This window comes from Myodes glareolus, chromosome 5 (assembly GCF_982192425.1).
Source record: "Myodes glareolus chromosome 5, mMyoGla1.1, whole genome shotgun sequence".
Taxonomy (NCBI): Eukaryota; Metazoa; Chordata; class Mammalia; order Rodentia; family Cricetidae; genus Myodes; species Myodes glareolus.
The window spans coordinates 46,384,135-46,411,939 of record NC_142030.1 but is presented as its reverse complement, the minus strand read 5'-3'; positions in this window follow the sequence as shown (position 1 = coordinate 46,411,939).

Sequence of the window (27,805 nt, the reverse complement as noted above, 5' to 3'; positions counted from 1 at the left end):
TAGTATTACTCAGTTAATAAAATAAATGACATCATGAAATTACCAGGCAATGGGTGGAACTAGAAAAGATCACCCTGAGTGAGGTAACCCAGATCCAGAAAGCTAAACATGGTATGCACTCATTTATAAATGGATATTAACTCTAAAGTAAAGGATAACTGTGCTACAATCCACAGACCCAGAGAAGCTTAGTAAAATGAAGGATTCAAGGGAGAATACTTGGATATCCCTGGGAAGGGGAATAGAGGAGTGAGTTCCTGGGTGGAGATGCGAACAGGAGGGATCAGATGGGTACCGGAAGGGACAATACTAGAAGAGGTGGCTGGAAAGTGGGGGTTTGGGGAAGTCATATAAGACACAAAGTGCAATAAAACTCCTAGGAATCTACAAGGGTGACCCTAGCTAAGGGACATGTAGTGTGAACTGGCCATCTCCTGTAACCAGGCAAGACTTACAGTGAAAGGACAGGGACACCAACCTAGTCACATAATCTTTGACCTACAATTTGTCCTGACTCCAAGATATGTTGGCTTAAAGGAAATTGTGAGCTTAGCCAACAAATGATTGGTCCAGCCTGAGACCCGTGCTATGAGATGGAGCTCACTTCTGACACTATCTCTAGAGCCAGGACACACAGGTTTGATAGCCCAGAGACATAGGACAGAACCAAGCAGGACGGAGGTGGGGGACGTCAATGTAATGATGTCTAATGACATTCTGCTACACTCAAAGACTATTGTCTAACCCAGTTGTCATCAGAGAGGTTTCATCCAGCAACAGATGGAAACAGATGGAGAGAGCCACAGCCAAACAGTAGGCAGAGCTCACAGAATCCGATTGGAGATGGGGAGGAAGGATTGAAGGAACCAGAGGGGTCAAGAATATCACAAGAAAACCCGCAGAATCAACTAATCTTGGCTCACAGGGCCTCAGAGGGCCTCACAGATACTGAGTGACCCAGGAGTCCTCATTGAACTGACGAGGTCCTTTTCATATTTGTATAGTTGCATAATAATAATAATTTAAAAATTTTAAAAATTAGTATGGCATACATGTGGGTCATGCTCAAATGATGTATCTGCTATGTACTGGAGGATCCAATCTTCCACAATATCATATATTTTGTTTGCAAAAGCTAGCAAATTTTCTCAATTACATCTAAAATTTGAACTTCAGGAATTTATCATAAAATGTGGGAGATAGTTTGGTGTGTTGGTCAAGAGTGTAGATGGCTTCTGCTTGGATTTTCTTTTTTGATGCACACATATTTTATGCTTCCTTACTTATCAAGCAAGGTTCAATTGCACATTTTTACTTTAAGAGAATTGTTTAATTTGCTTGGTCAATTAACTGATGTGAGTTCCCTTCTTCTCTCCTCAAAGATCATGGATTCAGATGCTAGGAACCTCTGTTAGCCTGCATTCCTACATATTTCCAGGAAGCCAGGTCTCTGACATGAGGTATGTGGCATGAAATGCAGGTTTAGTGTGGGAAGGGACAGGGTGCATCTGGTGACATCTGTGGAATAAATAGCCCTGGAGGGAATGCACAGGGCCCTACAGATAACCATGCGTAAATCTCAGCCACTTCACACTAGCTGGCTTGTGGATGCTTAGCAAGGGGCTCCTTGAGAGTGATGTTGGAGACTCTCGCTTGGTGAAGAGTTCTTTCTGAGCATCTGCTCTTTAAATGCTAAATTTCATAACCTCTACTATCAAAACAGAAACCAAAAGGAAAGCGAAACAAAACTCTCTTTGAGCTGCAGAAATTTCACTGGGCTTGTCAGCTTCCAGAGACTTTCTATACAACTTAAAAGTACTAGGTCATCTAACTCTCTCCCCACTAGGGGAGGGGCTATGTTTGTCTCAATGCTAGCATCAGCTGCATGGCTCTCTTCACTATACAGACTTGGTAATAATTTTAGAATTACTACTAGGGTCCCATGACAACAGGACAGGAAACAGCTACTTCCAGGGTCCAATGACAGCACGACAAGAAATACCTCCTACACAGCAACACAGCAAGTCCAGAATTATCAGACTGAGAATAAACCCCTTAACCATCTTCTGTTGATACAGTTTAAGATTGTCTTTGGCAGGGTGGCATCAACTGAACAGAACCATGTGTAGACTCTCTTCCAGCCTCACTATTCTTCCCTTAGTCTGGATCCACACTGTCAATATTCCCCTGCCCATTTTCCTACTTCTAGCTTATAGTTAGTTTATTCCCACCATATCTGCAGATTAGCTAGTTTCCTGCCCACTAATTCTCAGTGGAGTCATGATCAATGCAGACATACACATACAAACCAGTGAACTGCACAGTGTTCCTGGCTATCTCTTGTAACTGTTCCACTGCTTTCCTATCTAATAGCTCATATTGTCCATCTTTCTAGTTTTCCTTCTTCCTTTTATCCCTATGACATCGGCATCCACCTTCTCACTCGCCCTGAACTTCCATCCTGTTCTAGGCTTCTGTACCTATAGCAGTCTGTTTTACTTCCGACATGGCAACTCTGCCCTAATAATCCACAAGCATGTGTGTAGCCTGGGCTCCATTGTTCCTTCATCTTGCCTCCCTGTAGTGGTTGTGTAGAAGGATAACCCCCATTTCTCATTCCTGCTGCAGGAATGTTTCTTACTTTGTAAAGAATATCAGCATTAGCATGTACTCACTTCTGCCAAGACAACAGGCCGAGAGTAAGAATGTCCCCAGAGATAGATGCAGTTTTAATGATGAATGCATGCTCTGTGAGGTCAGGTGGACAAAAATTTGGGAAATCTAACGCGTGTCTCATTCTACACACACACACACACACACACACACACACACACACCTTACACTAGCAATTTTATCTGCTGGCAAGTCCAACTTCTAAGTAAAAAAATTCAACATCCATAGTGAGGAAATATGACTCATGTCTCAGGAATCCTTACACAAGTCCTGAACTACAACTTTTTCAAGTCATCTATTATCTGGTTCCTCACCATTCTCAATGAATTAACAACAGCATCTTTAACTGAAATGAACAGATAACACGGAAATCACACAAATTTGTGGGGCATACTGACATTTCAATGCGTATAAAATGACAAATGGGTATTTCTACCTCTTTAAGCTGCTTTTAACTGTTTTTTAGAGGCCTGGATATAGCACTGAGTGTTAGAGCACATAGCCCCCAGCTCAATTCACAGTACCACACTTAATAGTGAATAGGGGCTCATACTTATGGGGTGTGATGCAACATTTTGGTAAGTTAGCAAGTGATAAAAGTTCTACAAGAATGAAACATTCACGGAGCCAAAGGGTTACTATTTATCATGAATGCTTTAGTGGTTCTCATCTCCTACACTTATGTACTTAGGACTCAAAGAGGCTAACCTCTTAGCTTTTAGATGCAAAGCATTTTAGTTCTTTGAAAGTTCTAGCAAGTTTGTCAAGACATATTTTAGAGGCAGAAATATCTCCTTTCTCCCACATTTACAAACTGAATGCTTGCAATGACAATTACACCTTTGATGTGGGATTCCTCTCTGTAGGCTGTGAATACGACCGATTAATAAAGAAAACTGGCTTAGCCTGATAGGGTAGAGTAGAGCTAGGCAGGGAAAACTTAACTGAATACTGGGAGAAAGGAGACAGAGTCAGAGAGAAGCCATTGTAGCCCCGCTGGAGACAGATGCCAGAACTTTATCTGGTAAGCCACAGCCTCATGGCGATACACAGATTACTAGAAATGGGTTTAATTAAGATGCAAGAGTTAGCCAAAAGGAAGTTAGAGCTAATGGGCCAAGCAGTGATTTAATTAATACAGTTTCTGTGTGGTTATTTCGGACTGAGCAGCCAGGAACTAACAAGTGGTCTCACACAACACACCTTCCCATACCTCCTCTGTTCTCTGTCTATGAACAACCTTGGCAGAGTTTAAACTCTGCTTTATCTCAACACCTGCTTTTCCTCTGGATGAGTCACTCCTTCTTTCTGAGAAGCCAGCTCCTTCCTTCCCGTGGCCCCACACAGAAAGCCTTACTCCACGCTGTTAGACACAGCATGCCAAAGAACACACCATGTCTCTACCTACGCCAAATAGGCTATGTATGTGGCTATGCGATCAGACGACACAGAAGATGAGCGAACAGTAAGCAAAAGATGACAAAAAAATTCCAATAGCTGGAAGGTGTAAGAGAAAATTCAGTCTGGAGAGAATTAAAACATTAAATTGTATATAGAATTGAAGTGGTTAGTGAGAATCCAGCTAATGTATCTGAGAAAGAAATGGATTCCTAGCATATGTCAGCTTCCCATGTGAGCAATCACATATGTAAATATAAAATATTGATTGAGAACTGCAACATAAATACACCAGCAAGTGGCGGGGAGGAAGTGAACACAGAAATGCGATATAAAAGAGCTAAAAGCTTTCTCGTTGCATGTCAGCAAATGATTTCTACAAAGGCATGTGGACATTGTTTAGAATGTTCGGCAGGGGACGAAGACATCCATGAAGAGCTGACAACATTGCCTTGGTGGAGTGGGACGTTGGTGCTGGGACACCGTGCGGAGCTGCTGGGCTCTGTTCTGGAACGCTGCTCGGCTCCTCCCCAGAACACAGGCGATCTCAGCTGGAATGTGAAGCATCCCCACAGCTCATGCCTGGCTTCTTGGTTACCAAGTTGTGGGGCTTGTTGGGGGCGCTGTAGATCCTTGAGGAGGTGGGGTTTGCTAGCAGGTGTAGGACAATCAGTGCAGGCCTTGAAGACTATACACAGACTGCAGTCCCTGACTGCCCTGCTTCCTGTTCATCATGACCTCTAGCTCAAATGCTATAAGACTGTGGACTGGGCTCTGTTAACTCTGGGCCTGAACAAGTCTCTTTTTTCAAGTTGTTCATCGTGTACATGGCCACAGTGGCACAAAGTGACTTACACACAAGCAATGTGTCTCTCTAAACCAAGTCCTTTCATTTTACTGCTACGGGACATAATTTTCCTTTGTAAAATTATTATTATCTTTTTTAGAAGCTCTACTTTTCATTTCTGGTGGTAATAAGAATTGAAATTATGGCGTCATAGGCTAGACAAGCACTCTCCCGTTGAGCTGTGTCTCTGTTCCGATAAGTAAAGTTTAATTTGAATATGCCGGCCATGGGTCTCATCTCATCTGAGATTTATCCTGTGCAAGACAGGTCATCTCATAGCAAGTGAAAGTGCTTTGTGTCTTGAGCACTCAGAACCAGCTACACCCAACAGTGTGAATGTGCACCTTCCTGATCCAAGTCCACAGCAACAGCATGGGAGAGAGAGAGAGAGAGAGAGAGAGAGAGAGAGAGAGAGAGAGAGAGAGAGAGAGAGAGGAGATGTTTGGCTCGATTCTTCCACAGGCGTACCAGCATGCCAGCTAAGGAGAGCCACACAAAGTGTGCTCGGTCTTGTATGACCTTAATACACCTCACAGCCTGGTTGACGGCCTTTTAGAATTTCTCAGTAAAAGTATCTCAGTTGGAAAAGGGGACATAGGAGTGATGTGCAGGCCTAGATAATGAGCCAGTCCGTTGAACATATCTTCTATTGGATTGGACACTGGATTTCTTAGTGAAACCTTAATAAAATTTGGCAAAGTTTTGATGATTTCAAATGAAGTCTTATGAATTCTAGGGCGTATCTAGATTTGACAGAAGAGCTGGGTTGCCAAGGATGCTAGGCAGTTCTCCCACACCTGCTAACTCTCTGCCCATCTCCTTGACTTCATTTATGCCATGACCATCTGTAATGGCCTGCACAGTCCAAGCCTTACCTGACCCATAGACTTCCCAAGGAAAGGCTCATGTATTCTGTACCAGGGGCAACTATATCTTTAATGGACTAATGTTTTGAAGCAGCCTTGGCTCTCCTCTTCAGAGAAAGCTGCTTCCCTAATTCATTCTAATTCTAACAGCGTGACCAGACAAGCAGAGAGATCAGATAAGGAGCGACAAGCCTAAAAGCTGGTGTCTCTGGACAGAGAAACTTAGCTGTCTGCTGTATAGGAAATACAATCCCTATGTCTGTCCTGGAAATGTCAGGGCAATCATAAACATTTCTTAAGAATTAGAATGAGCAAACGAAACAAATCTCTGACATCATAACACAGTCCGCCCAAACGTCCACAAATGCTTCTGTACCCATGGGAAATCTGGTGATATGCCACATTCTTCGAGGTACACCGTTTACAGCAACCATGCAGTGAATCCAGAGTGGACCTGAGATGGACAAGCCACCAAGTCCGTCACTTCTGCATGTCATGTTGGTCTATAGAAGCATGGCATTGTTTGTAATTTAACCTGCAAATCCTGGTGAAGAGGGTGGCACAGTGGGCAGATGTGCTGCTAGAATTTGGGGAACCTGGGTTCATTCAAATGCTTTGAGACTCTCAGCTCACGCCTCTGCAATAGCAGGGGAAGCCAAGAGCCACTGCAGTGAGTGACGGGGAACTAAATAGCATGACGATCACCCCAAATAGCACACTGGCCATTTATATCCACATATTAGTGATCTTGTTTAATGGAATGCACTATGGCTTCCAGTGCCCTTTGTAGAGCCTGCACAAAGCTTTCCTCACTGGTGTGTGCTGTGGTTCCCAGTACTGTGTGTGAAGTCTGATGCATGTCTTAATCACTGGTATGTTCTGTGACTTCCAACACTGTGTGTGGAGTCTGATGCATGTCTAATCACTAGAACATGCTTTGGCATCGGACACTGTGTGCAGTCTGCATGCTTTGTACAATGGCGTGTGCTGTGGCCCCCAACACTGTGTGTGCAGTCTGCAGGCTTTGTCCAATGGCATGTGCTGTGGCCCCCAACACTGTATGTGGAGACTGCATGCTTTGTGCAATGATGTGTGCTGTGACCCCCAACACTGTGTGTGCAGTCTGTCTGAATCCTTTAAGAACTCTCGCTCTTCTTCCAATGGGGCCTTTTACATAAACATTTTTTTAATGAATTCCCCCAGCCTTTCCTTATGGATTGTGCCCTGACCTAATTACATAAGTACCTGATGGGCTGGAACTCTTCCAAAAGTGCCTCTTAGGAAAAACAATCTGAAGGGCTTTCTTCCCCCTTCTTGTGTAATTACATAATTACTCAGCTGACTAATACGAGCCACCGTGCGCCATTCTGATCTCCTAGGCACAAAAGAGTTTTATTATTTTCCTTGGAACTACCTAATTACCGATGGCTAGCAATAACTCCCAGGCTCCTTTCAGTAAGTAATCTGTAAAGCTCAGGGCTGCGGTGCCGCCAGAAGTCCCAGTAAATGGAGAATTTAGAAAAACAGAGTCATTGGGTTTTTAGTGGCACGGGGGGTCTGATAATGTAACCCAAGTAAATCTGAAGAAAAACGGTAAGTCTCTGGGCACAGGATAAGCTAATGAGGCAGGGAGGCAGATTCTCCCTGCTGGCTGCCAGGGCTAAGTGTTCTGGAGTCGAACGGCACCCAAGTACACTTCTTAGCAGCTAGAAAACAACCAAAGAGAATGTCAATGTATAGATTCAACCAACTATTCTCTCACTCTCTTTCTCTCTCTCTCTCTCTCTCTCTCTCTGTGTGTGTGTGTGTGTGTGTGTGTGTGCGTGTGCGTGTGTGTGTGTGTGTGTGTGAGACTAAGCGAAAGACAGAGAGAGATTATGTGTATCTGTCAAGATTGACTCACAAAAGAAATATTAGCAAAGCTTCATGAATATGTTGACAAAATGTAAGTACTAATAGAATCCCCTTTTCCATGTCAGGATGAAAGGTTGGTGCCTTAGCTTCCTTTCTGTTGCTGGAATGAACCGCTAAGGGGAAGGACAGATTCATTTCATCTTCTCACTCTTGGGTTACACTCCACCACTGAGAAAGTCAGGGCAGGGAAGTGGAGGCAGGAGCGGAGAGACTGTGGAGCGGTGCTGTTTACTAACTTTCTCCCATGGCTTGTTCAGCCTGCTTTCTTACTGAACCTGAAACTAACTTCCCAGGGGTGGCAATGTCCGTGGTTAGCTGGGATCTCCCACATCAATCATTAGTGTAAACAAACAAATGCCTCCACAGAGTTACCTACTAATCAATTGGATAGGAACATTTTTTTCAATTATGAATTTCTATTTCCCAGAAACATCTATGTTTGTGTCAAGTTGACAAAAACCAGCTAGGAAACCTGTTACATTTTAGTATCTTATAGAATACCAATATCTTCTATATTTTCTAAATTTGGTCCGTGTTGGACCCTCGTTCATTCCATCTGTGTTTACTTAGGGAATCCTTTAGGGGACTGCTTTATTAAGTTCTCTACTTTTTCAAGAGATGCAATTTTCCAAGTTTCGCAATGCATTAGGCATGCCAGCCTAACTAGGAGTTTCCCAGGGAAGTTAGGAGGCCAACACATAGGGCCACCTTCTCCCCATAATGTTCCTCCCTCTGCTATCTCGGTCTTGTCCAAACATCTCCAGAATAGGTGGCCTTGTAAGAGCTTCCTTCCAGTCTACAGACAGGAAGCCTGGGCAGACGCCATGATTTACAGAGTCAGTAAGTTGACCTGTGCTTTGAATATGACAGGTATTTTTTTAAAAAAGGAATGTATATTTATATAAGCTATTGATTGAGTTTAATTGCTATTAAATTCAATCTTATCAATTCCCAATGTGCAATAAAATACTGTCACACTCGTAATAAAATTTAGGACAACCTCTATAGTTCACATCTATAGAATATTTAAGAAGATGGCTACCTTAGATTTCATCTTAGAACTAATGAAAATGTTGAGTTTGCAGGACCACCAAGCCTTGTCAGTGCTGTTAGGCTTGGTACTAAGTGATTTGCTGAGTAATCAATTTCAGCTAATGACAGGAACTCTTGTATGCCACGGGCTCACCTTTCATGTTCTTTCAGTTTCATGAGAGAGTAGAAAACACAAACCTGAAAAGGTATTTGGTTCAGTTTGGTCGTTATGGGAGATAAACCAACTTGGACAAGATTGTAGAGGTAGGGACACCATAGTCCTTTGGCAGCTGAATGGAAACTGAGCTCCCACAGAAGGACCAATCAGAAATCATGCATTTCCCTGGATGCCAGGAGAAGGGCAAGGAAGTGGGAAGGGGAGTGAAAGAAGGGGATAGAGAGGGGGTGAGGAGAGGGGGCAGAGGAAGAAAAAGAAGATGAGGATGAGGGGGAGAAGAAGGGGGCATTGCATCTCGGAAGGACAGCAGCAGTCCATCCACTGATCCATAATTCTTGATTACTCACAATCTCATCACTGGCTGTCTTGGAAGTCCCTCCTGACCAAGACCTACCTGTCACTCCAGTGCTCAGCTCCCAGTATACTGTACAGTTCCGCTACTCAGTCAGTCAGGGGACCCATGGAAGTGAGAGGGAAGCCAAGAAGTACACAGACATATCCACGAGCATGTCCCCATTGGTTAGCTGCTAAAAGAGCTCATCAGGGAGGTACCCCATCTCTTCTACCTGGACTTTTGGACTAAGCAGCTCCTAGATACTAGATATAGACCTGACTTTCTCTGCCTTCTCTTGGATTTTTTGGGGCCATTAAACAAGCTGTGCAAATCATTGTACTTGGTCTTTGAGGAGCCATGGATTATAGTACATTTCTCTGAGATGTTTGGAGGGTTGTGATAACGGGACGGTGATCCTTTCAAACTACAAACCCCATATCCACAGGGCTTCCAGTTAAAGTGAAGGCATGGACAGGAAGGCGGGGACTAATACTTGGCAAAGGCACAACTGAAGGACTCGAGACTGGACGACATAGCCCATTCCCTTTGCATCTTCCATGCCCTACTGCATCTTTGCAGAGGCTTTTAAATACTCTTATTTTAATCAAAGTTTATTTACACAAGAGTTGTATCCTTACCATTTTTGTACACTTCAAAAAACAAGAGAGACTCATTCACCTCCATCTCTAGATAGACTTGGAACATTTACTAAACTTAGGCATGTGACAGCTACACACTCCAGGTCTGTGGGACCCTGAGATTCAGGCTCTGATGTCTACAAGATCTGACAAAGAGGACTCATGACTTGAGGATCCCTATAACATGCAAATGCTAGCTTTCCTCATCCCTTCTGTTATTTAACCACACAAAGGGGTAGTGCCTAGGTCCAGGGGATACAACACTAGACACAGAAGGCAAAGGCTGTGCTGAGCAAATTATGTCTTCTGCTTGACATTTACAAAAGGCCAACTGCCCACAAACTTCTGAATCAAGAAGTAATATATTCATGTAAGAATCACACATATTCCTCAGATCACAACTGTCAGTCATCTTTGAAGGTGACAGAGTGAATGTGAATCTTTTCACCAAAGATTGTTCAAAGAACAGAGAAGTTCATCAATGGCTGAAAGGCTTTTGTTGTTTGAAAGCATCCCCTGAGCTTTTTTTCCCCCTTGTCTCTGTTGAGTCCCTTTTCATCTACTTTAAAGAAATTCATTAGACGGTAACCCCTGTTCTTCAAAAGAAACATAATGAAGAAAGGCCTGTAGCTCCTCGGTCCCCTGGCCAGAAGGACTGTCCCTGGGTCCTCCCTCACGTGTGGCTTCTGTTAAAGTCACCAAGGAGTGCTGATCAGTGCCAGTCATACATCTCCTTGGTGAGCCACAGAAGAAGGGCCGTGAGTTCTCACCAATATTCATAAAACCACTGCCATTTATTGTTGCCTCTGTCTAACCTGCCACCCAAGGCTCGGGGCTTCTTTTGTTTTACTGACCCAGGAGTTCTAAAACCTCTGCTCTAGGGGAATGCAGTCATGAAAACATGTAAGGTTCTTTTGGATGGAAAATCCAATAGAAATCTTCATGTATTATTGTAAAAAGTCTCTTAAAAAAAGGAAAAGAAAAGGAACAAGTCCAAAACCTATTTTTTCTCCTCTCCCCTAAACTCCATGGTGAGAATAAACTTTTAAAGAAAGACATTTTTTCTAAGACTATTAATACATCGCTCGAAATTTCCTCTTTCCTTTGTTTAAAAAAAATTGACTCACTTCCAACCCCTTTTGAAAGAGAGTGTTTAAAAAAATGTTCTTTAAAACATACACACACACTCCATCTCACATCCCTGCTGACCATTCTCAGGTTACAAGCCTCTGAAGTGCATTTGGCTTGCAGCCCAGTGTATTTATTACTATTAATAAATGAGTCTCTCGTGTAAGAATGCAAATTTTATGTGGCCCATGTATAAATGGGCCAGTTAAGAATGACCAGATACACATTTTATGTGACGGCTAAATAATTATGTCATAGAAGTTCAGCTTGTGAATTTAACATTAAGAAAAGAAATGGATTCCAATAATCTCAGAATGCGTATTTGTCAAAACATGGTTTTGGTGAATTAAGGCTATTTCAGAAAAGAGCAAAACAAAGCGATCAGATTTAAGAGCAGAGTTGAGGCTTAAACTCCCAGAAGAGTCCCTTCCCGAGGGACTTCTGATTGCAAACTGCAGTCTCCACGCCACCGCATTGCATGGTGCCCAAGTCACGAATTCGTCCTTGGAGTCTCAACAGTTTCTTTGGTAAAGACAAGTTCTCGCTGATGGACAGATGGAGTGCTGCTTGTGCAGAGCTGGGAAGTGACGTAGTAAGTGGGGGGATTAGAAAAGTGGGGGGAGGGTAAAGAGAGCAGGTGACAAGGGCTGGAGTGGGAAGATGGGGAGACACGCTGGCCCAGAGTGTGAGAAGCTAGTGTCTTTGAGAATAGAGTGAGAGCAACTGAACGAGCTCTGGAATCACACTTGACAAGACTGTTCTATACTCAAAATCTACTCAATGCTTATATCGTACATGTTCTCACACACACATACACACATATACACACACAAACATGCACACACATGCACATATACACACACAAACACACATAGGGAATTATGTCAGGTAGGAGATCTTCCCGTGCCTGTAACTCAATTTGCCATTCAAATGGCAAAACAATCAGAAATAAGATCATTTTGGCAAAGCAATTCTGAAGATAGAAATGCTTACAGTAAACGTGCGCAATAAATGTCAGAGCGCATTCATTATCAAAGCATGGTATACACCGCAATTTATACAATTTTCATTTGTTAATTATACGTCAATAAATCTGGAAAACAGAAAGGCAGGGTTGCATGCTACGGAGGATGAAGTACACATTCACAAATAATTCTTTTCACAGTCGCTTCCCCTACAAAGTGACACAAAGCGTCGTTTGTCACAGCATACCCCTTTCTCAGGATGCTGGCTTGAGAGTGAGGAAGGCATGCTCAGAAAAGACTTTCAACCCAACACATACTTTACGGTAGTGGTGAAAGATTCAGAAAACACATTTTTAGCTGCAATAATCCCGAAGACATAAATGCCCCCAGTCAACATGTCTGGTAGGGAGATTAAGCACACACGGAAGAGCTACAGTTAGAGTTTCCACAGTGAAGTTTACGCTTACTTGTGCTTTTAATTGCGATGAAGTGAAGTGTTCAGGACAGTAAATTTTATGAAGAAATCAAAGTTCAAGCTTAAAAGGAATAGAAGAAATCATTTCAGCTAACGGGGATGTGGGCAACTAATCAATCACACAGTGGGTTAGATTTTCACAGTGGCGATGTTTTATTTGGTGTCCATCAAGTTGTACCAAGGAGAGCTCTCCAGAGTGAAATTTCTCTCTCAAGGCCTGGATTTGATGGAATCTCTCTAGTCTTGGCAGTGATCGACAGCTTGAAACAATCAAGATGGGCCCAGGTCAGCTGCTTAAGAGAAGTGATAGACAGATGAAGAAGCAGAGGGCTACAGAGGAAAATACCCCTTGAAGGTCACAAATGATAGCAGCTACTCCTAGCTTTAGACGGGTTCACAACTTAGTTCACATCCCCATTGCCTTCATCAGCATCAATAAGATGATGCAGTCCGTGGAAATTCCAAAGTTCACGACATGTAAACAGGATTTTTTTTCCTTGGAAAATTAGGAGGATTAATGTGTCTCCCACTCTGGATGCTACCACTGCTGCAGAAGGGGAGGCTGGGCTGCTGACTGTGTGCAAAGGTAGCTGGCCAGTCCTTGGCAAGCTCGGACAGCTCAGATGGTTCCCCTCTGCCCGTTCTGCACCCCGCTGTTGATTGTCTGTGGTGTCAACACCTCCACTCTTCCGAGCATGTTTATTCCTGACCGCCTGCGTTCCCACCTCTCTCTTTACCTTTGCTCTCAGGGAGGCTCACACTAAGCCAGTCTCTTAGCTACATTAGTTCTTCTTTCCAGATTGACTTTAGATTGGGGGAAGGAAAATGATACACTTTGTTCCCCAGAGCTCCAAATCTGAAAGAAGAATTCAGGTTGAAGAGAGAAGGAGGAATTTTAAGAAGTCCTTGGCTGGGCAAGCAAGTGTCGTCCCGTGAATTGTTAGTGGATCATCACAGGAGAAAGACAGTATGGCTGTCAGGGTTTGCAAACTCACTCCTACTCCATTGCTTTCTCAAATGTGCCCTCCCATCCCTCTACTTCAGGGATTGAGAAGTTGCTTGAGCTAGAAGATGAAGACAGAATGTTTATTTGAGAGCTGGATCTTGTTCTACAGGCTTTCAAGATGCAAATTCAGATGATGCTTCAAATATTTAGAGGCTAAACAGTTACCTTGAAGAACACTGTAGAGAAAGTTAATCCAGTATAGAAGGTCAGGGCAGTAGAAATTCCACTTTACAGGTGAGAAATTTCAAATGGAAAGCACAGTCCCCAGGGCTTGGATTCGGCAAGGGACAGATGCAGTGTCAGGCTTACACATTAAATATTGGTGAGAATAGAGTAACCGTGAACCCACTGCTCACCAACCTGCCTGTCGATAACTTGTAAGGGAAAAGCAAAATTCATAGCAAGATTTAATCATTTGCTAAACTCAACAGACACTTCCTCAGAGCCTTCTCCTTGGCAGACTCTTCTGGGTAGTGGTAGTAAACCAAGAAAAAAATAGAACGTATGTCCTCAGTGAGTTCACAAGTGGGGGTTGTCTTTAAGCCATCTAAGAACATAGGATTTGTGGGTAGACATTATGCCAGACAGATGGCCTTTCTCATAGGACTTTTGTGATTGTCTAGTAAGACAGTGGCCAGAGGATGATTCTTTTCATCAAAAGAGAATAAGAAAATTTGCTGTAAGGATTGGTCATTCATTGACGACTTGGCTCAATTGAATAGTCCTGGTAAAGTAGAGACTGCAGTAATGTGTGTCATCCACCCATGAAGCACAAAAAGTCCCACTGGCTCTACCCTGAGGCTAGCCTGTTAAAAGAATGGGTGACTATAATAGAAAAATGAATGGTGGGGCTTATGTGAGGAAGGGAAAGGGGAGAGAGTGGGAGGGAGAGGCAGAGGGGAGGACAGGCAGAAAAACAGTCTCAGTTTTATCCCCATAGTAATATTCTCTGAGCGCTTGCTCCAAAGAGCGCCCCTCTTTCCCGCACTTTATTTCTTGACAGAACTACAATATTCCCAGACCAGAAAATAGAAACGTATACACAACTCCATTATTGTAAGTTCCTTGCAATTTAAATTCACTTATAATATCAAGAAACTGTTGCCTTGAGTGAAGTTGTCTTTTCCTAACACCCTCCCCATCATTCAAACTCTCCTCTAAGCACAGGCGTCTCACTTTCACTTTCAATCCCTACACACACACACTGCTATTCTGTGATGTGGGATTTCCCTCTAATGCTGTGATTACCATTGATAAATAAAGAAAGTGCTTTGAGCCTATAGAAGAGCTATAGGGGAACAGAGCTAGGTGGGGAAAACTAAGCTGAATGCTGGAAGAAAGGAGGTAGAATTAGAGAGAAGCCATGAAGCCCTGCCAGAGCCAGATGGAACTCTATCTACAGCCACGTGGCGATACACAGATTAACAGAAATGGGTTAAATTAATGTGTAAGAGTTAGCCAAAAAGAAGCTAGAGCTAATAGGCCAAGCAGTGATTTAAATAATACAGTTTCTGTATGATTATTTGGGTTTCTGGGTAGCAGGGAAACAAACAAGCAGACTCCTTCAACAATTCTGCCTTCTCTCTCGCTAAAAATGATACATAATTAAGTTGTTCATGGGCCAATTCCAATTTTCTATAAAATGCATGAAAGGGTCACTGAGATGGCTGAACAGGAAATGACGCTTGCCTCCAAGCCTTGATGACCTAAGTTCAATCCCCTGCATTCACATGGTAGAAGGAAAGAACTAACTTCCACAAGTTGCTCTCTGACCTCAGTGAGCACATCTTGGCTTGGGCATGTGTGTATACATACATACACAGTCACACGTGAAATAAATAACCATATGTAAATAGTTAACCCCCATACAAATAGTCTCCAGCTTCCCTCCTCCTCTCCAGTAATGTTTATGGGGACGCCTGATCTGTCTTCAGACCAGGAACTAGTGAGCCCAGTCTTAGGAAGACAGAATTCTTTTTGGTGCTTAATGTTCAACCTCTAAACCTACCACAGTGAAATGGAACAAGTCACAAGCCATCACTTCCCCTTGGGTCTCAGGTTTCATCCCCCTGAGGGTCCTCAGCCTCCAAATCTTTATCAATGTACAACATGACCCATAGAAGCCACCACACTAAGTCATTTAATGTCCACACACCCTGGAGTGCACTACTTCTGAGGTTGCACCTGCCCTGTCAACTCTGTAATCCTGTAATTTTGTACAAGTCTTAACACACTGAATGGCCTTTAGCATATGTTGAACCAGAAGGAGGAGTAAGAGGCAGGGGAGGTGCCGCTGCTGGTAGGGTTGCTAACTGACAATCCTGGGGAGCTAAATTCCTGGGACCCACGTAACGGGAAGAAAGAATGAAGTCCTGTAATTTGTCCTCTGACCTCCACCTGTGCAGCGTGGCTAATGCACACACATCACATAAATAAACATAATAAAATCCTTTTTAGAAGAATGACTGAGAGGCAGGTGGCGGGGACTGGGGAGGGGCTCCACCTGAACTCTAAGCTGCCTCTGACCAGATTCACCACTGCCATCTTGTTTGTAAAGCAGAGACCATTTTCCACTGAGGTTTGAGCTCCGCTCTGAGCATTTCCTGCTGTTACCACGGGACCCCACATTCCTACCCCCCATCACTTCTCCCCTGCTTCACCCCCTTTGTTTCCTATGCATCCCTCTAATCAAATACAGAACATGTGAAAACTGATCCTGGCCACATCAGTGCAGTTTTATTTGGATGTCTTTTTGTCAAGCCTGTACCGACAAGTGGAGAGAAGTGAGACAGGAGCGGGGGTAATACTGCCAGAAATCATGCCACCAAAAAGCTCAGGAGTCGCCCTTCCCATCAGTTCAAAACCCGTAAGCAAAGCAGCCAGCCGCTCCTTTGTCTGTGGGTTTCCCTGAACCTGAATTCGAAGGAAAGGCAAATCCCCAGTAGGGCATTTTTTCATCCCGTGGTCTTGGTGATTACATTTCTTTCTACTTTTACTAAAAACAACACAGGTTTTGGCTGCCTTGTCTCTCCAAATCACACACAGAGGCTGGCAGGCAGGCTCCAGGCAGCAGTTCATAAATCTCAGCTAAAGAATCGATCACTCTTCATGCTTTGCCCTATTGTTCTTAAAATGGAAAAACTGCCTCATTATGTTAAGAAAAAGGGGACAGGTTTCCACGCTGAAATGCCAGCCCAGGAAAGAAATCCCCGAGAAACTAATATAACAAAACAAAGGTGGTTTTCTTCAGCCTAACGTGTGCTAAATTGCACTTTTAGGTGACTCTTAGGACAATTTGCCCCCTTGTAGCATTACTTTATTACTTTCCTTCAGAGATGAGAGGAAGGAGGGGAAGGGCCTGACCCAGTGTAGCATCAAAGAAAGGAAGGACCACAGTGACCTTGTGTGGACATCCTCTTCTTCAAGCGAGGCACCCAAGCCAATTACGATTATTTAATGCTGCTATTTAAGTTAGAGACTCACAACATGTCTCCTTTCCCAAAAAGGTATCCTCTTGCCCCACCCTCCAGAGAAGTTTTCATCTGTGACAGCCAAAAACATTAGAGTTTTCATTGAATTCATTACAAAGTCGCCTGTAAATTCATTACAAAGTCGCCTGTATTATATGTTACTGCATTTTTACATAGCTTCCTTGACTTCCCACGACTAGGTATTAGATGTCTTCATCACAAAGTGGGGAAACTGAGGTTCAGAGAGGTAGTATCAAGGAAGCTCATTTTCACAATGAGGAAGAGAGGTAGTCCGTGGGAGAACCTGGGTAGATTGATAGCCCACGGAAACCTCATTTCCTCCATGTCTAGGTGGGAAAATGCCTGCCTTAATGGGCTGTTCCTTGCTGTCTTTGGTGGCTGAAAAAAAGAATGTCTGACTCCTCATCTGGAATGTTCCTTGTCTTCCAGCTTCTGAGTGGCTCTCACATCTATGTCTACCATTTACATACTCTTGGCTAAGCACTGTTTCTACAGCTTCCAACTAAGATAAAGAGCACACAGCCACATGGGACAAAAATCCTCTCACTGTAAGCTAGCCATAAGGATGGGTGGATAATGAATAACATATATGCAGTGTCATGATGTAGCATCTTTCTGCTTCACCCGAATGTCCTGCCATGTGCTTGCTCTGTAGCCCAGAGACACACACTCTCTCTCTCTCTCTCTCTCTCTCTCTCTCTCTCTCTCTCTGTGTCTCCTTTTTTCTCTCTTTCTCCCCCTAGTGCATGGTGTGTGTTCCTGCTGAATGAACATCACACAGTGCCCGAAAACCCATCAAGCCAACATGCATGATCTTGCCTACTCCATTGTGTTGGGCTTGTTTTATCTCCCAAGTCAATCCTTTGACCTTTTTGAAAGTGGCTGAGTTCACTGGCTCAGGGTAGCCACAGCACCTTCCTGGGGGACCACTTATATCAGTGTGCAGAAAACAGCTGCGGGAAAGTCACCTCTGCACTTGGTTCTTTAAGCAAAACAAGCCTTTTTACTGCTGCCCCGCCCCCACCAAGCATTTGCCCTGAGTTTGACTTTACTACCATCTACACCAAGGGGAACAGCAGCTAAACCCTCTTTGAAACTTTATTCACCATGGCCAACAGGAGAAGGGGAGGGGGAAGCTGGTGAGATTCCTTTAAAATGCTCTTTAATCTAGCTGGAATGCCATAAATTGCTTCCAGATGTGCACGATTCGAAAGTCAATCAAAGCTATTTATACTGACACTCCACAGTCCAAACAGTCTGAAGCCGAATGCCATGTCTCTGCTTCAACAAAGCCATAAATGTCAGCTTTGTTGAATTTGAAAAGGAGTTCACACAAGTTTGAGTTCTTTCAGAGCCAGCCCGTAATTCTGAGAGAGGGAAGTAAAGCCATCACACACACAGGCTTGGTTAAATACCCATCCTGAGTGAGCACACCTCTCACCTTCGACCTTCACAGTGCCACAGGTCAGAAAGCAAAACCTGGTTTGGTAAGACAGAAGAATATCTCTGGGACAGGACGCCAGAGAAACTCGAAGCATCTGGTCAGAACCCCAGGCCCCACCCTTAACATAAACAAGCATACTTGGGACTTGGCTGGCTGTGTGGCTGAATGGTGCTGGTGTTCTGACACCTGGCTGGCCCACCAGCTTCTGGGACAGCCTACATGAAGACACAATGCTTGTGTGGTTGGCCACATAGGAGGGAGTCACCGGGCACAGAGCCTAGATTCCGGGTGGTTAACAAACTCTGAGGGTTTATCTCTTGGGAGAGCCTTATATCTCACACCACCAACATGGCCAGGCTTCTTACTCCGTCCAGTCCCATCCCCAGGCTTGGCACACACTGGAGGCCAATAAATGCCATTCAATGGATACTTGTCTGCAAAGTTGAACCCAGTCTCATTGCTTCTTTTCAGGCATTTACTTGAGGCAGGTAAATTCAGAATAGAGATGCCACACCCGTACGTAGATGGTCAGAGATGGCTAGGATCCCAGGGCATGAGAACGAGAAAAGTGGGTGGTGTCTTAACTTGTGGCGCTCGGGGTTGGAGTTGACCAAAACATCTGCCTCCATTCTCTTCTCACCACTCAGCACCAAATACAACACCAATTCTTTTCATTTTGCCACAACGTTAGCTGATATTTCAAGTACTTTAAAAGTATAGAGTATGAGAAACAACTCAAATTTGAGGCCATACCATAATAAAGATTAAAAAAACAAAGATGGCTCAATGTTCATCCAGGCTGACAGAGGACTTGAGTTAAGCCTGAACTGCTCATACCCATAAGGAGAAGTTCCACGCGGTACAAAGAATCACAGGATAGACATTGCGGCAGCACCCAGTGCCGGGGACAACTCTCTATTCATCAAGGTGTCGCAGAGGCTCGCAGACCCAGGGCGTACACTACAGTGTAGAGATCAGATACAGTTGTTCCCTGTTTGGGTAGATACCTAATGACTCACCGATTGTCTTACGTGTTCCAGGATGGGTTTCTGTGACGAGTCACAGCTTGGGCACAGCAAGCACAGCCTAGCGCACACTGTCCCCAACTGACAATGGCTCAACTGGTAACTGATGTAAAAGGACCACACACTCAGGAGAAACTGAAGGTGGAATTTCAAGTTTGGATTTCCAAGGCCTGTGATATAATACTCCTGAGATTTTGACTAGAGTAAATAGCTCTGTAGGTACTGTGTCACTGTAGAAAGATGGGTGGTACATTAGAAGGATTGATGCATTTTGGTTACATTTTCTAGGACTGAGCTCTGTGTTACTTCAAGGCACATCTGTGCTTATAAGCAGGCTCTTGATTGCGGTGTAGTTTCCTGTCCTCAGAGGTATTGCTTCAGTTGGCAAACACACAGAAACTCTGGACACCCTTAATCTCATCTTTTTATCCATAAACGAGATAACTACCGTGCAAGACTGAGAATTAAAATTGAAAAATAGATGTCAATTTTGTTGTGGATGGGATGAGGTTAATCTGTAGTGACCTGTTCTTATTTTCCATTGATTGTGATTTATAATCTTATAATTATCATATCGCATGCTAAACAGTAAGTGGTGGGGGATGTGCAGACTTTGGTCAAGTGACAATCCTGAGTGCTAGATCAGAGGTGGTCCAAGCTGTACGGAGCTCAACTGTGCTTGCCACAGGGGAGTGCTGGTTAAGTCACACTTCATCCTAATTACTAAAAGCAAAAGATCTTAGAGCTTCATCCCAAATCTCTAGTTTCTAAACGATAGCTGATTTTGTGTTTCATGTCATTATCTGAATGAAAAACAATATATGTAGCTTAATATTAACTTTGCCTTACCTTTGCTGTTGGCTGGGCAGGAGAGAGAGGGAGAACTAAAAGGGAGAAGCTCTGTGGATCTGCTATGGAAGATGGCAGATAGCTGTGTGGGAATTGCAGACACACACACACACACACACACACACACACACACACACACGTATGCACATGTGCATATGCATGCATGCATGAATGCATGCTTTGTTGAATGCTTGCTCTTTGCACATTTAGTTTGTGACAATGATCTCTTAAATGTTTGCTCTGCCTCTGCAGGGAACACTGTTCAAACATTGTTCTGTCTACCTATGCTCATTCAGTATTTTATCTTGCCCCTACTGTATGAAAGACATTGCCTTCTCTGTTTATTTATTTGGTTTTAAGATTTGCTTGTTTACTTACTGTCGTGCTGTGAAAGGAAGCTGGAACCTTACCAATGCTAGGAAAATATTATATATTATAAAATATTGGGGTACACTCCATGTCTAAAAAGACCATATTTTCAGGGTCTTTAAATAAGCTGTAAATATCCTAAAAATGCCATAGTTCTTCCTGCAACTTCGTTTATATAGCTATGCATTCTTTAGGCTGGTGCTCATTATTTAGACTGGCTTTGTCCTCCTTTCTCAGTCACCCGAGCTCTGAGCTTACCGGTGATCACGACCATCCCAGGTGGTCCTCTCAAACCACATTTAAGAGATCTGATATAAACTGATGGTTCATTTTCACAGCCACCCGTATTAAAAAGACTGGCGGGCTCTAAAGAATCTCCTTGGTGCAAAGAAAGCTCTACCCAGCTGAGCAGACCTCAGACGAGCAGACCCTAGATGAGCAGACCCCAGGTGAGCAGACCCCAGCTGAACAGACAACAGGTGAGCAGACCTCAGCTGAGCAGACTTCAGGTGAGTAAACCCCAGGTGAGCAGACCCTAGGCGAGCGGACCCAATGTGAGCAGAACCCAGGTGAGCAGACCCCAGGTGAGCAGACTCCAGGTGAGTAAACCCCAGGTGAGCAGACCCTAGGTGAGTAGACCCCAGGTGAGCAGACTCCAGGTGAGCAAACCCCAGGTGAGCAGACCCCAGTGAGCAGAACTCAGGCAAGCAGACCCTAGATGAGCACTCTGCCCAGCTGAGCAGACCCCAGGTGAGAAGACGCCAGGTGAGCAGACCCCAGCTGAGTAGACCCAGGTGAGCAGACCCCATCTGAGCAGACCCAGGTGAGCAGACCCCAGCTGAGCAGACAACAGGTGAGCAGACCCCAGGGGAGCAGACCCCAAGTAAGCAGACCCCAGGTGAGCAGACCCAGGTGAGCAGACCCCAGGTGAGCAGACACCAGGTGAGCAGATCCAGGTGAGCAGACCCCAGGTGAGCAGACCCAGGTGAGCAGACCCAGGTGAGCAGACCCTAGGTGAGCAGACCCAGGTGAGCAGACCCTAGGTGAGAAGGCCCCAGGTGAGTAGGTGAGCACACCTCAGGTGCAAACTGCTTGGTAGCTTCAGAAAACCTGGACAATTCTGGAGAGCAGTCTCCCAGAGTTCTGTATTTGATCAACAGTTCCAAATTTTCAATCCATTTATCCTATGCGTAAGGACATAAAGTCCGGGCTAAGAGTATCAGCACATTCTCTTAAATACGTCTTTTCACTAGCATGAGATGGTTGGCATAGATAATGTGTGTTTATTGTATTATTATTATGTTAATGTGTCGTATTATGCTCTAGACATATTTGACTGGATTGAACTTTTCTTTCCAGAATGTCGGCAGTTCCTGCTTCCTCATTTCCAAACCTCATTCCCCACCCACCTGACATTTGGAAAACCTCTAAGCCCTATGCTAAATCAGTGACTCCAGACTCACCTTGGGCTCAGCCTTCCTCTGCAGCCTTGATGGATGGTTGTCTTTCACTGTAGGTTAGTGGCTGCTACTTCATTTTCTGTGCTTTACTTTCCATAAGTTCCTGGGACCTGGCCTCTTTCTCTTTAGGTCACAGGCTTTTGTTAGTCATCCAGTCAGTAAATATTGACAGTAAGGGAAATAGCATCACAAACGGACCAGACTACACCTGGCTATTTTCAAACAAAATAAGCACCCTCATCAGAGCCAAAACTCCAGATGAAAGTCTGGCAATCAGAAGGCATTTCATGATTAGTCAAGTAGGTTCAGTGACCTAAGCAAGTATACAAAACCTCTCCGTTCAGCTCTACAGACTTTCCCCGAGCATGGAACGGTTATACCATATTACAGTCATTATATGATGTAATGGGTAATGCCTTCTCCCAAGAACTGACAAATCAATTACTTTCCTGTTGCTAAACCATGTTACCCCAGGACAACCTCTTACTTACATCACTGCCTATTTAGGGAAGTCAGTTACTAAACCAAAGCTGGGTTCCTTCAGACTCCCACCTCCTGTGTGCCTCCCTGCCACCTCCTGCTGAAGGACCTGCCAATTTATTCTTCCAATGCCAGGACAATGTCAAACCTTGTGTGTTCCCCACATACCCTGACAGGTGCGGTGTATTTTCCAACTTCTTCTTAACCTCTGCTCCTCTGAGGATGATTCTGTTAGGGTCGGTTAAAATGAACATTGCTTTCGGCATGCAAGAGTGCCCCCAAAATTCCCCGTCTGCTCTGTGATCAGTGTGTAAGTCAGCCTCTTCCTGAGCTGGGATTAACTTTATAAACCAACAAGGAGTACTTAGCATTGATGTAGCAATTCAACTAATGACTGAAAACTGCTTTGGGTTTTTTTAAAAAAAAAATCCTGCTGTTAATTTTCACAGCCCACGGGGACATTAGCTTTTACTGTCTTTGTTTTTACCTTTCTTGCCTTTGGAATGTGGAAGGCGGGGAGAGAGGCTTTGTCATGCACGCTGTGGGTTAACTAAGAGCAATAGGCCAGCTCACTCATGTACAGAGCGCTTTACAATCTGACTGTTGTGGTGGCCCTTGTCACCAACACTCACCAGTGTTGGTAGAGGAAAACAACCACCACATTTATGCATCCGGGGAAAATAATTCGAGTTTAATTGATAATCTGTGGCTACCATCAGGTTTAGCAGAGACCGAAGAGGTTATCTAAGAAAAAGGCATCCTGCCATGACTTCCAGCAATCAAAACCCCGATGCGTAACAAGTTAAGCAAAGATAATCGCGAAAAATCAAAATGAGTCTTTTTGTTTTTCTTCTAAGTTCTGATCAGATCAGGCTCATGCTTCTTGTGGGGTGTCCTTGTCTTCAGTTTTCATTACTGTATAGATGGATAAAAATCCCAGAAAAGTAAACGAACAACTGGGTTATTCTAAATCTGTGCCTCTTGTTTGTCCTCATTCCCTCACCTGGGAAGACAAACGAACAAGGCAAATCTCAGCCTCAAGATTCTCTGGCTGGTAGGAAGACCCCTGTCCAAAGACGGCTCCTGACTGGAGATCACTTCCCGCCATGTACTTACTGCATAGTGAGACAAGAAGGATCCACAGATCTGAAAAGACTAGAGGCCAGGAAGCAAAAAACCACAAAGGAGTCATAATATTCTCCTCACCATGCTCCTCTACCCAACTCCAGACACAAGAAAAACTGTCCTCAGTCTGAGGGAGGGAAGGTTAGAGCATTTGTTTTCCCTGAGACAACCTCTTCTCTTCTTGTGGGCATTTGGGAGGGAGCTGCTAGGCTAGGGACCAGGCAAGGCCCTGGATGGGGACTTGTTCCCAGTGCCATTTCCTGAAAATGTCATGATGTGAGAACTAAGATGTGTGTTAAAAAGTCACTTACCTGGCCTAAACCCTTTGGGTTTAGAGTCTGGGGAAGCTGCACATACACAAGCATTGTCCCAGGGCTACACTCCCACTTTAGAATGTGGCTGGAAAGAAGCTCCTAGAAGAATAACTAAGGATGAAAAAAATTCAAGAATTTTTGCCACTTTCTGTCTTTGAGATGGAAAGAGGTCTTTGATTTTATAGTTAATTTTTCAACACTTATTTGAGTGCCGAAAATTCACTAAAGACTCAGACTGAAAAACACAGCCATATGGCTTTGCACACTGGGGAACTCACACTTAGGCCCTCAGAAGCCAGAAAGGCACACTTGCTGAACCCACGGCAGCTGCATGTGGCACAGGTGAACACCGCGTCCTCCTCAGAGACTGGTGGTTCCCACAGCTTCTCTAGAAGGCTCTACGATTTCTTCAAAGTTATGTGACAAAACAGCAAACACCCCCACCCCATGGTACACTGCAAAATACTGAGCTTTTCCAGGCTCGGATTTATCACCTCAGTGGTTGCCAGGGAGTGGCAGGGAAAATGTGAAACAAATTATAATGTGCTATGAATCTAGCACCCAGACAGATTACCCTCTTTCCAAAGACTGCTAACATCTTTGCCATTATTTGGAGATATAATTTTAAACCAAATCCCAAACTACACAAGGATGAAGAATTAAATACTGGTATGCCTCCACTATTTTCTTGTGCCTACAATTCCAGCATTACACACCCAACCTAGCTTAATGGCAGCCCTTAAAACCATAGGAGAAGTTTTATTAAAATGAATGGAGAGGGAAAGAGAGAGAGAGAGAGAGAGAGAGAGAGAGAGAGAGAGAGAGAGAAAAGTAGTCAGTGGCTATCACTTGCTAGTTTCAGAACAAGCGAGGACAAACTGAAAATACAAGTTGAATCACACAGCGTTTTTCCTTTCCCTCTCTCCAGTCTTTTCCCACCGTTCACAGACTCACACAGCAAGTAATAATTATTTCCTGCTCACATAATAATAGAAAAGGTATTGACCAGCAATTCAATCTACTTGATCAACCCGCATCACTCTACTTTAAGTGCTGAAATTTCAATCTGATGGTATGAGATATCTGTCTCCCAGAGGAACAAAGGGCTTTCCAAGTACAGAACTGAGGAGTATGATTTGTCCTTCCTGACACCATATTCCATGTGTCCCCAAATTCCATGCCTGTGCCTAATTCATCATGGAAGCAGGTATTTCTACTCTCAGTTGGTGTCTGGGACCCCGCATCACACAGAAGCTAAGTGCAAGGACAGGATTTCTAACTTTTCTTCAGCGCCATGTTAATTTCCTTTTCAAGCTTGGATGAAATAGTAGCACGGCCCTTGGTGCCCATTCCTAAGATGAAACACAGTCTGCCATGCTCCGTGTGACTTATTCAATGGTTTATGGACCCGGATTCCTCCAAGGATTACCTTTAATATACAGAGTATCCCAGAGTGCTAAATAGGGCTTCCAGGTGTCAGTGAACTGGCTGAGAAATGGGCTAGACTCACCTGGGGGAAAGGTTCCCATTGGCCATGCTTTTGAAAAGGCAAAGAAGACTCATCAGCAAAGACCTCAGAAAAGGCTCCCATGGGCCATGTATCTATAAATGAAACTTGAAATGGTTTCTACTTGGAATTGACTCCCAGGTCACTTGCTCTGAAGCAGATAAGCAGATAAGAGTTAGGTCAAGCTAATGACTAACTCTAACTTACTGATGCCAGAGTTGGTTAGCAGTTTGTCAGGGGTTCTGCTTCCTAAGAACTAACCAGTCCCTTCACCCCTGGCTCCTCAACATTAGCCTGTAGCTTTATGCGAGTGGAATCTTCATGGAGAAAGCTGGGTGATGGGCAGAGGAGTGGGAATGTTGGTTTCCAAAGCGGTTGGAAGCAAGAATTCAAGTCAGTCTTGTCCCTTAGCAAATGTCCTCTTTATAGAACAGAAATGACCAATTCTCAGTCCACCCTTGTTTTGTAAAATGTTCTCTGGTGATGAAGAAATTTGTCTTCCCTACATTGACTTCAGTGATTCCTGTGGGCAAGGATTTAGGAAGGAGGGAGCCAAAAGCATATAGTTGGATCTTCATAGCTGTCTTCTGAGGACAAGAGCACCCCTTTGGGGTTCAACATACTTAAAAATGGTTGTCTCCCAACTATCTAAGTCATGAGGGAACTTACTTTCTCAGTTGTCAAACATGTGGACTGAGGAAGGCTCTGTACTCAAAAAGCCCTGGCTTCATTATAGTATCATTTGCATGACAGTCTTGACTCTGGCCCTTATCGACTCTTCAAGTGATTTGTGAGAATACTCTCAAAATATTATTATTATTATTATTATTATTATTATTATTATTATTATTATATTTTTAGACAGGGTTTCTCTGTGGCTTTGGATCCTGTCCTGGAACTAGGGGAAAAAGGGTCACTTTAGCTCACAAATATGCCACCTACTACATAACTACTCAAAAAAACTTTTAAATGCACAACACAGAACACCACGTAGCATGGGACATAATCTTGAGCTTTCAGGACTGAAAATGGATTCATATGGGGTGATCAAGTAGACTGATTGCTGGCCTGACTTCTCCAATATCTTTGAAGTGTGTTTTGCTTGTTAAATAAACTTCAGCTTAAATCTCTCTCTCTCTCTCTCTCTCTCTCTCTCTCTCTCTCTCTCTCTCTCTCTCTCCTCTTTGACGAAACTAGAACCAAGGGAAAACTTCACCTGGTAATACAAAGATGTAGTCTGTCATTTTTTCAGTGGCTACTGAGAAGTGCTCAGCCCTAGGTTATGATAAGAGCATATCTGGACCATCCTGGCCTAGTTCTTTCTGCAGCCTAGTACTGCGAAAAAAGAAATGCAAGTGCCTGTACAAGAGTGGCCCAGGCAAGCATATCCAGTAACAGAAAAGTCTAGAAAGGACAAGTAGAAGCCTCTCTAGAAAGTATCGAGATCTTCTCCATGTTCTCCGGGAATATGCAAGACTTTCTGGAAGACAGAGACAAGACACTCAGTGTTTCCATAGACATATACGGAGTTAGGATGGCTCAATTTTTTTTTACTTCCACATAAAGCACTGCTGGGGATTGAACCCAGGGTTCTGGCCTTGCTAGGCAGTCTTTTATCCTTGAGATAATTCTTCAGTCCCAATATGACTGCCATTTTTATCTAGCTTTCAGCTCCCCCCTCAAGCTTTTTCCTAGCGCACTGAAGACCACAGAATTGTTCTTTGCCATTGTTTCTCTTCCTTCTAAAAATCACTATTTACCAAAGTGATGTGGTCTTAGAAATCAGATCTTTGATTCTCCCCAATCCCAGAGGGCTATGTGAGTCCACAATTTCAGAGAACAAGTTGGCATCAATTCTACCCCTGTCTCCTGAGTGCTCGGTGGAATAAATCAACATGAGACCATAAAGCTGCACTTCAAACAAGTTCCAGGGCAATGTTAAAGCTCCTCCTCTGGGCCTGTCCCCATTCAAAGCACTGATGGAGACAGCTGGAAAAAGAAGAGAAAACCCGGGTCCTAGCATCTTCTACCACTCTGTCCACATCAGAACCACCTGGAAGAATAGAGAAAACGCACACATCAGCAGAGAAAGCGGCGTCACGATCTAACTATGAGACACAGCACTGCTGCATTTTTGCTTCCCACTAAGTATATTTTCTGCCATGACGGTACCTCACAAGAGGGCAGGCACATACTTCAGTCAGGAATCATCTCCTAAACCAGCCTAGAGCTGGGGAAAAGCACACTCAGTGGCTGTGCATTGAATGGTGGCATCAGAGTTTCAAGT